This window comes from Carettochelys insculpta, chromosome 17, assembly GCF_033958435.1.
Source record: "Carettochelys insculpta isolate YL-2023 chromosome 17, ASM3395843v1, whole genome shotgun sequence".
NCBI lineage: Eukaryota > Metazoa > Chordata > Testudines > Carettochelyidae > Carettochelys > Carettochelys insculpta.
In genome coordinates, this window is record NC_134153.1 from 31,193,848 (window position 1) to 31,206,636 (window position 12,789).

The 12,789-nt window shown below is 48.0% G+C and overlaps 1 long non-coding RNA gene across 1 annotated transcript; it reads right to left on the reverse strand.

Moving 5' to 3' along the window:
- Window positions 1-3,026: 3,026 nt before the first annotated feature.
- Window positions 3,027-12,516, reverse strand: LOC142022336 (uncharacterized). The gene is made up of 3 exons (XR_012647930.1): window positions 12,258-12,516; window positions 6,554-9,336; window positions 3,027-3,223 (listed from the first exon to the last, which is right to left on the reverse strand). It is a non-coding gene; the product is annotated as an uncharacterized LOC142022336 (long non-coding RNA).
- Window positions 12,517-12,789: the final 273 nt, after the last annotated feature.

Genomic DNA, 12,789 nt, shown 5'->3' on the forward strand with positions numbered 1-12,789 from the left:
TGCAAAAGCTGGTTCCGTTTTGATAAAACGTGGGCTGGGGCAGTTCAGACGGCTCTGCATGTGCTAAAGGTACTTACTACTAGGGAGAGCAGATGGGGCCCTCTCTTACTATGTTGGGGTGAAAAACCTGCAAGGAGCCTATGGAACCTTAAAGATTTACAGATTTATTTGGGCAGAAGCTTTTACGGGGATAAACCACTTTGTCCGATGCATCTGATGAAATGGGTTTTACCCACAAAGAGCTTCTGCCCAAATCAATGTGTCAGTCTTTTAGGAGCCACAGGGCTCCTCGTTGCCTCTGCAGATACAGACTAACACGGGGCTACTCTGAGACTATGTTAGGGTGGGGAGAGAAGGCTGGAAGGAAGGGGGTGGCATAGGGTACAAAACTGGGTAGAGGGCTCTGCCTTGTTCTGACTGTCTGAGCAACCCTGTTTCTCCGGCTGACTCTCAGGGTGAGTGACAAGCGGATGGATCAGTGAGCTCACAAGCAGCAAGGAAGTGAAAGGGAGGAACTAGGAGGAGGCATAAGTAATTGCCTGGGTTACACAATTTACCACTTCCTCTTTGCTCTGATATTCTAATTCCTGACAAACAGTGGGGAGAAAAGCTGGTTGGGAAAGATTCCAGGGATGTCTGCTCTACACCGCTGTTAGCACCACGGACATGTCACTGCAGCCATGTGACCAACTAAAACGTCCATGTCCTATGAGCGCTCGGGCCGCACAGCACTGATTACACTACTCCTTCCCTGCAGATCTGCTGCTTTTTTCCCTGCAGCAGGAACATTGGGCACCTGTGCATGACAAAAGCTTTGTCATTCCATTGCCCTGTAGACAAACCTGGTCCCTCCACCGCCTGAGGAAGCCCCTTGAAAAGACTCCTCCAGCAGAGCCAGGGGAAGGCCTTTTCCTTTTCTCCAGAGTTCTACGGGCGGTTAATTACGCAGTACTGTGAAAATCACTGTGTGTCAGTCTTTTCTTTCCGGCTTTGTTGCATTACGCTTATGGTTACTAATGCCTCTGTGTTGGTGCAAACAGTGACACAGTAGAACATGAAATAAAATATAGCCATTTCTGATCTCACAGGAGATTACCAATGAACTGCTGCAGTGAATACGCAGCACTTCCTTCAGCTAGTTCTTCCCGGCAACAACTCTGAAGTGCAAGCAAGTGTGTAGCCATGGACATTTCAAAGTGCCTGTGCTACTTCTGAGTCCCTTTACTCCTCCACATTTTGCGCAGGGACTTTGCAGTAGCGTGCGCGCTCCAAAGTGCCTGTGGCTGCTCACACACCGGCACTTCGAAGTTTGAAGCTTCGAAGTTGCCCCGGGGCAGAATTAGCCTAATGAAGTGCTGCGTATTCACTGCAGCACTTCGTTAGTAACTTCCCATCACCCTGATTAACACGCCCCCTTCAGAGTTGCGGGCAAGTGTAGACAAGCCCTTTAAGTAGCATGCACCGTGCCAGAGCTTCTCAGAGGGGTGGCCATGTTAGTCAGTAGCTTCACAACAAACAAGCTGTCCTGTAGCACCTTTATTTATTAGGTAATGAGCAGGTTGCTACAGTCCCCTGAGGCGAAGGAGGGGCACAGCTCAGGCTCTCGGCCATCCAAGGACACCCGAATCGAGGAACGGCCAGGACTGCCTCTCACCTACGACCCCAAAGACACTGAGGACAACTAGTGGGTGGGAGTATGAGTGACGGAGAGTATGGGACTGAGCCCAGGGGAGTCACCCACTGTCTGACTCCGGGTCTCCCTGATTTGCAGATGGCGTGTTGCGGTGGGACCCTTGCTGAGGCAAGGGCAGATGTCTCCGATGCTGAGAGAGCCCTGGGCTGGGATGTGCTGGTGATGGGTGAGCCCACGCTCCCTTGCCAGCCATCACGGGGGTGGCAGTACGTCCCATCCCCAGCTGTTAATGCCGGAAGCCCTATGCTACAGCACCCTACACCAGGGTGGGCAATAAGTGGCCAGCCATCTGGAAACGGGTCATCAGGGTTTGTTGCTGGAAGGCTGCCAAATATTTCATTTACCTGAGTGTCCCAGGTATGGCCACTTGCAGCTCCTGGGCTGGGAACAGTGAACCGCAGCAACAGAACCGTAAGCGGCCATACCTAGACACTCAGGTAAGTAAAGCTTCTGGTGGCCCACCACATCTGGCCCATGGGCCACCTATTCTCCACCATGATCTAGACTGCTGAGGGTGCCTGGACCCGCCTCCATGCTACTGCACCCACGGCAGTTCACCCAGAGTCTTCATTCCCCATTCCTGACTCATTTATGGGGCAGGCGTAGCAAAAGGGCTTGGCCTTCAGCAGAGACTGTCAGCACGGAAGGGCCAGTGGCCCTCTGACAACTGTCGATGGGGCCTGCAACAGCCCCTTTCAGCTCCACTGCTACAGAATGCTTCCCAGGACAGCGGTGGCACAGTGCATACCAGAAAAGAGGTTCAGCTTTCAAAATGTTCCGCCCACTGCCCATCCCAGATACACATGGGTACCAACAACTCCACTGGCCCCTCTTGTGTGTTACCAATGGTAACTTTAACACTGAATTCCTCCAGACCTCCATTCCCAAAGGGCTCTGGGGGCTTGGGCAAAAAATCACACAAGCCGCACCTCCCCAGCGCCTCCGCACACAGGGATGGAGCTGGAGAGGTGCTCCCCAAATGCCAGAGGCTGAGCCTGGTGCCACTGTCTGCTCGCAACCCTGCTGGCTGCACCAAAAGCCCAAGCCCTGCTGCTGCAGAGGGCACTTAGCATTACCCAGGGACTACATCTGAATGGGGGCTCACTTCTCAGGGAGCTCAGAGGCTCATGAAAACAAGCCCTGCTGAGAGTCCAGCAACGGGAGGCGCAAACAAGGGTACCAGCAATGGGACAGGATGCTACGTAGGCTAATCACGCACAGCCGACTGGGAGGCTGGGAACCATTGGTTTTACATATCAGTATCAATGAGTTGTGTCCTCTCACGTTCGGGCCATCACATTCCACTGCGTCACCAAGAGATAAGCAGCTTTTCTGCACATTTTATTGGATAGTCTGAGTTTAAGGGGCTCTGGGGCTTGGGCATAAATAGTCATTTCCGCCACTCTGAGCTCTTCCTCCTTCTTTTCACTCGGCGACACTCCCTCCAGCAGGCTGCACTGAGCTTTGCTGGCCCAGCCAGCCAGCTGGTTCCTCTGCTCTTTTCCAGGCACCCTGGCTTGGTGAAGAATCCTAAAGACAAGAGAGTGAGTCAGTGAGAAGAGTGAACAGCAGGTAGGGAAAGGGTCCAGAGGGAACATCCTTCAGCTCCAGCAGATATGGCTACAAGTCCACTCAGTCCTACGTCTTGTTCAGCCAATCGCTAAGAGTAACAAGTCTGTGGGCTTGTCCACACTTGCCCCCAACTGCAAAGAGGGCACATTAATCAGAGTAACGGGAGATCCCTAATGAAGCGCTGTGGTGAATACGCAGCACTTTGTTAGGCGAATACTCCCCCACAGCAACTTCAAAGTGCCAGCATGCGTGTAGCTGTGGGCACTTTGACATGCTTTTACTCCCCAAAATTTTGAGGAGTAAAGGCGCTTCAAAGTAGCGAGGGCACACTGAAGTGCCTGCGACTACACGGCATGCTGGTACTTCGAAGTTTGACACTTCAAAGTTGCCGCAGGAGAGAATTAGCCAAGTGCTGTGTATTCACCGCAGCACTTCATTAGTAATCTCCGGTCACCCTGATTAACATGTCCCCGTTGAAGTTGGGGTCAAGTGTAGACCCAGCCGATTTGTGTTATGAGAGATAATGCTGCCTGCTTCTTACTTACAATGTCATTGGAATAAGAGAACTGGTGTAGCTGTAGCTGGCATTCCAAGATATTTACATGCCAGATTGGCTAAACATTTCTATGCCCCTTCAAGTTTTGGCAGGGGACGTGTTTACAAAGCTGATAACATGGGTTAAAAACCAGTAATTAAATTTGTGACTGAACTCTTTGGGGGAGAATTATATGGGCCCTGCTGTGTTTTACCCATGTTCTGCTGCCTATCTCATGTTATAGCCATTGTGGATGATGAAAAAGCAGGCGTGTGTTTTAAGAGCACTTTCATGGCAGATCTGACAAAAATGTAAAGAATTCTAAAGATGGCTACAGTACATGACACAAGGTTTAAGACTGTGAAGTGCCACCCAAAATGTGAAAAGGGTGGAGCATGAAGCACGCTCTCAGCAATCGTAACAGAGCAACCCCCCTACATGGAAACTATACAACCTGAACAACCAGAAAAGAAAATTAACCTCCTGCTGGTGGCATCTGACACACATGATGAAAATGAACAGGTATCGGGCTGTACGGCTTTGGAGCATTATTGAGCAGAACCCATCATCAACACCATTCCAGGGGACATGCATCCATGCCGAAGCATGAACGGACATATGAATCTTAAAGTGCATCTAGCCTATAAACATCTTGCAATGACAAATACGACAGTGCCAATCAAATGCCTTGTCTTAGTTCAGTTGACATTACAAGCAAGAATCAGACGGCATTGTCTCCTGCAAATTATAAACCTGTGTCTCTGAACAACTGACTGAACAAGAAGTAGGACTTAGTGGACTTGCAGGTGATCGTGATTTTTGGAATGAAATTATTTTTGTACATAATTCTACATTTGTAAATTCAACTTTCATGATGAAGAGACAGTACTATTGTACTTGTATTAATCAAACTGAAAAATACTATTTATTTCAACAGTGCAAATATTTATAATAAACAAAGTGAGTACTGCATATTTTGTATTCTATACTGTAATTGAAATCTATGTTTGAAAATATGAAAAACACCCAAAATATTTACATAAATGGTATTCTATTATTAGTTAAGATGATATTTAATTGCATGATTAATTGCAATTAATTTTTTTAAATTGCTTGACAGCGCTAATTTATACTTGTGCTGTTTCAAAAGGAACTGAAGCCCAGGTAAGTGTGGTAAGTGCCATTCAAAGAGTTATGTTAAAGGGACCCAAGAAATGCACTGCAGCCCGTCTTTATTTGTAAGCCTCTTTTCAGGTTGTTTCCCAACATTACACATACACATTTCAGGTTACAAACCACAGTTGTGTTCATGTGTTCTAACAGTTACATTCATTTCCTTTAGAAGTTGGGATAAGGTCAGTGAGCCTTACTTGTTCACCTCATAAATGCCCTGTGAGAAGTGCATCATAAGTACTGCAACAAGTTGATTTCACTAAGCACCTATGCCAGTGTATGGAGGTAGATGAGGCTGGGAGAGCCCCAGTGATTATCTATCTTCGTTCTATTTCTGCTGCTGCTGGGCCTACATTTTCTGCAGGTAATCTCTGGAGTCTATTTACTTTTCTCAATATATTTCTAAGATCTGCCCAGGGAGTTCAGAGCAGGCTCTTTTGGGCAGTGGTATGTACAACTCTGAACAAACAAAGGAGGAAGAAGGTATTTTTAATGTATACACAATCATGAGGGGAACGTTGCATTAGCTCAGAAACTTTTTACAAATGTGTGCCTACAGGCAGGGGGTGGTTTTTCATGTCCTGGTATTTCCTTTTAGCAGAAGTTCTTTTTGAGGCAACTTTTTAGTTTTGTTCCATTCTCAGTACAGATGTTAGAAAATCATATCACTGCCATTCAAACATTCCTTTCACATTGCAGCAAATGATCTTGGCTGCAAATGTTTATTATGAGAGAGAAAAGGTAGGGGAGGTGAGGACCAGCTTTGTGTCTCACATATCCTGGGATCAACCTAGCTACAACACTGCCTTTTACACTATGTTACTTTGAGAATAACTGGCTGTATGTGACTGATCGCATTACAAGTGAGAGGGCATTCAACCCACAGGAAGGCAAGACTCTCACAGCTTTATTCTCCAACAAGAACTCGAGAGGTGCCTTGGCAATGGAGGCAGTTCAGGGGGGAAATGATGAATCACTGCACCCCCTTCCCTACCGAGCCAGAGCTCCCCACTCTTTGAACTGTGCTATCTGGTGCAGTGCCTGCCCCAGCAGCTGGGAGGTGACAAACACTTACTTGAAAATGCATTATACTAAGGCTTGGTCTACACTAGACCTCAAAGTCGACTGTAGATACGCAATCCCAGCTACGACAATTGCCTACCTGGAATGGACTTATCTGCAATGGACTTCCCTGGCCGTCCTCACTGAGGGAGATTGACGGAAGAAACTCTCCCTACCCTTACTGCTTGCAATATTGAGGAGTGCAGAGGTTGGCTGTCGAGCCCTGATAGTTCAATTTTGCACAGCTTCACTAAATGTGCAAAATTGAACCCTGGAAGAGCAACACTGACCGGGTCAACCTCCCAGGTAGCGCAGCTGTCCCCTAAGAAACAATCCTCCCCTTGCTGGAGCTTCAGCAGGTTGGCTTTTCCACCTCTAACTTGTATAGATCTTCAGACATGAGCAAGGTACGTGTATTGGGGGAATCCTCTGATTTTTGGGGTACTGAATAAGATCATTGACATTATCCCACTGAACATTTGCATGTCTTAACAATGTTATTTTGAGCTGGTACAAACCTGAATTAGGTCTCGGTCATTTCTCTTTGGAAGTGTACCTCTGCTCTCCCCATGCACAGTACTTTGTTCCAGATAGGGAAAGGGGATTTCTTGAGAACATCTGCATTGGCTCCTATTCCCCAGGCAAGGATCAGCTGTACACTCTCTTTCTATGTGCAAGTCATTCTCAGGTTCTTCCTGCTTTGATTTGAAGCAGTTGTAATAGTCACCTGCAATGCCACGTTTTGGGGTAGTTTTGGGCTGGCAGGGTGAGAAACAGTTAGGGTGATATATGGAAGACTCTGGTTGTGTTTTCTCTCTTCCACCAACCACAGAAGGGGTTGCAGAATACATGCCAGGTGCCCCGAATTCGACCACATCTATTCCCTTCCCTTCTTTTAGGAGTCCATCTGTCACAGTCTTTGCTGGAGCACTGGTCTCAAAATAAGACTGTGCGTTCTTGAACTGCCCTCTTGTGGCTTCTTGCTGACGTATGTTTTCCAAAGACAAATGAGTTGGAAATACAGCTCTGTTGTTGTACCAGTATGGTTCATTCAGATCTCTGTGGCAGCAGTCCTTTGCTGGCTCTGGTTTGCAGGATCCCATACCAGTAGCAGGCCTGCTTCTGGTCTCCTCAGTAACTGACTGAAAAATATCTCCATTTGGGAAGAGTCCACGTTGTGGCATCTGTCCACATTTGCAAAACATCAGTTTCTTCAGGATGGAGTCTCCAGAAGGAGCAGGGGCAGATTCTGAGTCCAGTTTCTCCAAGGGTATATTATCGTCAGTCTTAAACATACTCCTGCACTCTGGTGGTAGCACTAAATTACTGACATTCCCAGGATAAGGATCATTCAAGGTACCCACATTATCTTCTGGATGTAATGTCCTATCCACAGTACTCTGACTCTCTCTCTCACCTTGGAGAAATGGGGCAGGCAGACTCCTTCTCTCAGGTGGTAAAGGTGGGCTCAAAAGACATTCTTCTTTTGTTAGTAGATCATCTGCCATGGAAGGGATCTCCCCTTCACTTACTGGCCACTCAGGTTTTTTTTGTGCCCCAGGCCACCCAAAACAAAAGTTCAGAATGCTCTGCATCTTCAAATCCTTTTTCCTTTTGGCAGGAGACACGTATTGGGTCTCTTCAGTACTGTCTCTATCACTTAACAGAGACTGTGCAGAAAATCTGTGTGTTACACCACCTCTTTTGGATGGTTTTCTACTAATGCGTAGGGATTTCTCACTGCCAGGATATCTCCGCTTTGGATACAGGTTGACACTCAAGTTAGATAGAGGGCTGCAGTGGCACTTAACAGCTTCTGATAAGGGCACCTTATTCAATGTATCTGTTTCTTTCACAGTTTTGTAGTGACCAGGTCTTTGCTTGAAAGGCTTAATATCCAAAGCCTTTGTGTTATCAAGGTTGGAAGAGATGCGTGGTTTGTTGATAAATCTTAGATCTCTTTCAGCTTCTCTGGGTTTAGTAGACACAATAGGATGTCTTATGGCTCTGCAGGCTTTTAGCTGATGTTTCTGCTCTTCAGAGGGCTCTTTAATGGATATCCCTTCTCTGTGTGGAATTTTTTGAACGCTATAAGAAGTAGAAGGACAAACTGTATCCTGTGTGTCTTCAGAGGACACAAAGAATTGCTTGGCAGATGGGGGTTTAAATACAGAAGATGCTTGTTGTATTTGAACTCCAGGAATGTCAGAATCAGATGAATCTGTCTGAGTTTCCAGAGGTTGGTTGGCTTCTGGACCTGGGACTTGTTGGTGTCCTATGTGCCCAGTGAACATAAGAGCTTGGTTTTGTGTGTCAGTATCTAAGTGTGCAGGTTTTGGAACAATAGAAATACACAACCTGTTAAAATATTGATTAAGCTCTGGTTCTTTAAATTTGAAAGCTAAAGCAGGTCCACCTGCATCCCCTCTGACTTTCCTAACCCTGGAAGAACTAATGTATTTTGCTTCAGCTCCTGCTAATGGAACAGATGGAACTGAGTAATCCGCTTCCAATGCTAAAGATATAACAAGAGTTGATGAACTAATGGGCAAACACCAGTGCTTGGAGGGATGTGGTTTGACAGGTATATCAGTCACTGCTTCCAAAGGACAATGCAAATATCCACTCACCAGTTTACCAGATGATAAATCTTGATTGGCACTACTTTCAAAGTTATGAAATGCAGCAACTTTCTTCTTGTACCGTGTTTTGTTTCTCTCTTCCTTTAACGATGACTGGTTTAAACATTCACAGACAATACGTTCACCAAGGTCCTCCCCTCTACAAGCAAAAGAAGTCTGCACAGCTTTATTGCACTTTGAGGTTGCAGGAGAATCAGCTGACCGGTGCTTTCGATGTAGCTTATTGACTATGTAAGCTTTCTTAATTGTAAAAAACACTGGCTCCTCTGTTGGTTGCTGAGTATGGAGCAGCCGGGGGTGGGCGCTTTTGGAAAGCGAATCCTTTTGAGATGATAAGGCAGATCTTGACTGCTGCACTCTGGCTGAACAATATGCAGAGGGGGGATCAATTATCTGATTTCTGTTAAAACTAGAAGGTGGGGTAGATTCTGGAACCTTTTCTCTTTGGCTCCCCCTCGAGTGTTGTGATCTGTTTCCTCTTAGTAGAAGACAGTCCCTAGAGTTACTTTTTCTGCTGGTTTGATTGTTTTCTGAGGCCAGAATTTCTGTCAGGTCATCGGTTCTTTTGTTTCTTTCCCTCTCTTCCGCCAGAGAGCGGCACTGACCCTTTGTATCAATGTAAGCCTGAAGATCACTTTCACTGTCGGAGCCAGTTAAAGCTAAAGAGGGAACATTTAAAAGTTATTTTCAACTCAAAATGATTCTTTGCCATAAAACAATTATAAAATATATCACAAGGAATCATTAATCACCGTATTAACCAATGGCACAATATATTACTATAAAGCAGATGTCAGCAACCTTTCCTAGGCAGAATGCCAACATCTGACCTTTTGACCTCTGTGTACAGTCCAAGTGCCAGTGATACTTTTTAAAGTCACTAATAGTCCTACTTACAACAGTGTCATTAATAAATAAAGATGCAGAGCTTCGCCATTTATGCGGTGGGTGGTAGCATTAGATAGTCTTTTGATAATCCACAAGCAGCATGGTTTTGAGTAAGCTCCTCGCTGCATAGGGGAGGAGGGTGTGGCTGTGCTCCCACCTCACGTGTGGGAGGTTGCCAACCCTTGTTATAAAGTACCAGCAACAAACTCACCAGAGAGAAACTGATTCCTATTAAATTATTTAATAATTCACTCTTTATTGTTCAATCCAAAACACTCCTGAAAACGTCTACCAGTTATTGTAGCCTTACATTCATTTTACCTTTGCAGCTACAATGACTATGAGAAAAGCTTGCCTCCCAGGAACAAGAATAAAAATCAGATTCATTTGCAACGTCACACCATGCTGAGTTGTGGTTGGACATAGCACCTAAAATGGAAACATATTAGAAGAGGCTTTGAAAAAATAACTCTTTGGAACAGGGAGGTTGATGCCACTGGTGGAAAAAAAATCTTTTTATAGGGGTTTCAAAATAATTAAACAAGATTCCTAACTATTTCATCTGTTCCTCAGAACGTATCCACTAGGGTTTCTATGATTATTTGGAAAGAGAGTTGGAGCCCTTGGGGCACCTCTTTTGTACAGAATATGGCTCTGTGTCTATTTATAGTAGCTTTCCAGAGACTACTGATATTCTTATGATTGTTAACTTTTATTTTGCTAGCGGTAGTGGACTAGGACCCCAGTGGGCTGGACAAACACAACACAAGTATGTCTGCCCTAAAGAGCTAGAGTTCTTTTATTGTTGGCAAAAGAAAACAAATACTACTACTATCACCATTGGGTTGTCAGAGATGCAGAGATGTGGCAAAAACAACAAGAAGTTCTGTGGCACCTTATATATTAACGGATATTTTGGAGCATGAGCTTTCATGGGCAAAGACCCACTTCGCCAGATGCAAGAGTGGAGGTTCCAGAAGGAGGTTCTAAATTTATAGGCTCATGAAAAGGAGGGAGTCCCAGTCAAGAGTTAACAAGTCCTCTGTGACTGAATTGACCTTGTCAACTCTGTGTCTACGAATTATCAACTCAAGAGCTTATAAATTTAGACCCTTCTCTGGAACCCCCACTCATGCATCTGACGAAGCAGGTCTTTGCCCATGAAAGCCTATGCTCAAAATATCTGTTAGTCTACAGAGAACAACAAAAAGTCTTGTGGCAACTTATAGACTAACAGATATTTTGGAGCATAAGCTTTTGTGGGCAAAGACCCGCTTCATCAGATGCATGAGTGGGTGGGGTGGTTTCAGAGGGGTATTTAGCGAGTGGGGTCCCAGTAAAGGGGGAGGGCCAGAGCTGACAAGGTCTATTCAGCAAGGTGGAAATGGCCCAGTATCAACAGTACTTATCAAAAGAGGAAAAAACAAGTCAGATCAGACAGGGGGATGTGAGCCACAAGACTTTTTGTTGTTCTCAAAGCTACAGACTAACACGGCAACCTCTCTGATACCTGTCAGTCTATAAGATGCCACGGGACTTCTTGTTGGTTTTGAGGACAAAGACTAACTTGGCTGCCCCTCTGACAGAGATCTGGCAGAGGATTCACAGACTACTACATCACCACACAGCTATTCATAGAGCCATGGAAAAGATGTGGTCATCTAGTGCAGTGAATCACCAGCACTTCCCTTTTAAAGACAGGTGAAATAATAATACTCAGATGAGAGAATTAATCTATATTCAGACTGAAAAAAATGAGGAGTTGATTCTAATCTTGGAGCAGCAGCTTTGGGAAGACAGTGCTAAAAATGTGTGCCTCTGCAATCTGGCACAATTACAAAGCAACCTTTTCCTGCTCTGCAAATAGGCAGGCCACTCATCCAGTTTCAGACCGCTCAGGCCTGCTTTTGTACTGCCTGTCCCTCGGCCGAGGCAAAACCCGGTGTAGTTTTGTTCAGTTATCAGATGGGCAACACCATAATGGAGGGCACACTGCTCTGCCCTAACCAGCGTGACCTTGTACACACTGTACACCCCAACTCCTGCTAGCCTGACAAGGGAGAGCTGTACCCTATGCTGCACCCTGACTCCCACCAGCCCCAAGGGTAGAGCTGTGCCCTATGCACCCTGACCCCCTGCCAGCCCCACGGGGAGAGCTGTGCCCTATGCACCCTGACCCCCTGCCAGCCCCAAGGGTAGAGCTGTGCCCTATGCACCCTGACCCCCTGCCAGCCCCACGGGGAGAGCTGTGCCCTATGCACCCTGACCCCCTGCCAGCCCCAAGGGTAGAGCTGTGCCCTATGCACCCTGACCCCCTGCCAGCCCCACGGGGAGAGCTGTGCCCTATGCACCCTGACCCCCCGCCAGCCCCATGGGGAGAGCTGTGCCCTACGCACCCTGACTCCCACCACTCCATGGGGAGAGCTCTGCCCTATGCACCCTGACCCCCCGCCAGCCCCATGGGGAGAGCTCTGCCCTATGCACCCTGACCCCCTGCCAGCCCCACGGGGAGAGCTGTGCCCTATGCACCCTGACCCCCCGCCAGCCCCATGGGGAGAGCTCTGCCCTATGCACCCTGACCCCCCGCCAGCCCCATGGGGAGAGCCATGCCCTGTGAAACTCGACCCCCACCAGCCCCATGGGGAGAGCTGCCCAGGCCCTGCCCCCTGAGGGCTGGCTCCGCCCCTCTCACCCGCAGGCTCCGCCCCTCCCGCAGCTCATGGCCTCGACCCGTCTCCTCCGCCGCTTCCGGGTGCCCAGGGGATTTGCTTGACGCAAGCACACGTCACAGCGCACTCGGTGACGTTCCGGCGTCAGCGGCTCGCGGTGCCGCGCGCCAGCCTGCTCCGGCGGCCCCCTCCCTCGCCGCGCCGGGCCCCAGCGGCACTTCCGGCCTGCCCGGCGCGTGCGGGGGGCTCCCGGGAGGACGCGCTCCCGGCAGGCGCTGCTGTGGCCGGCCCAGCACACGCGGGGGTGGCAGCGGCAGCGGCAGCGAGGCGCGTGGTGTAGCCGGGCCCGGCGCAGCCTGAGACGCCGCGCAGGGGCTTTAGTTACGCTGCTGCTGCGGGGGGCTGGACAGCCGCAAAGCAGCTGCGGATTTGGCCGTCTTAGGACCCTCGCTGCACACGCGCGTCGGCAGAGCGCTGATTGTGAAGCCGAGGTGGAGTGCGGAGCTGTCAAGGGGTGTCCTTGTCGTCAAACCTGGGATGATCGCGTGAGCAGCG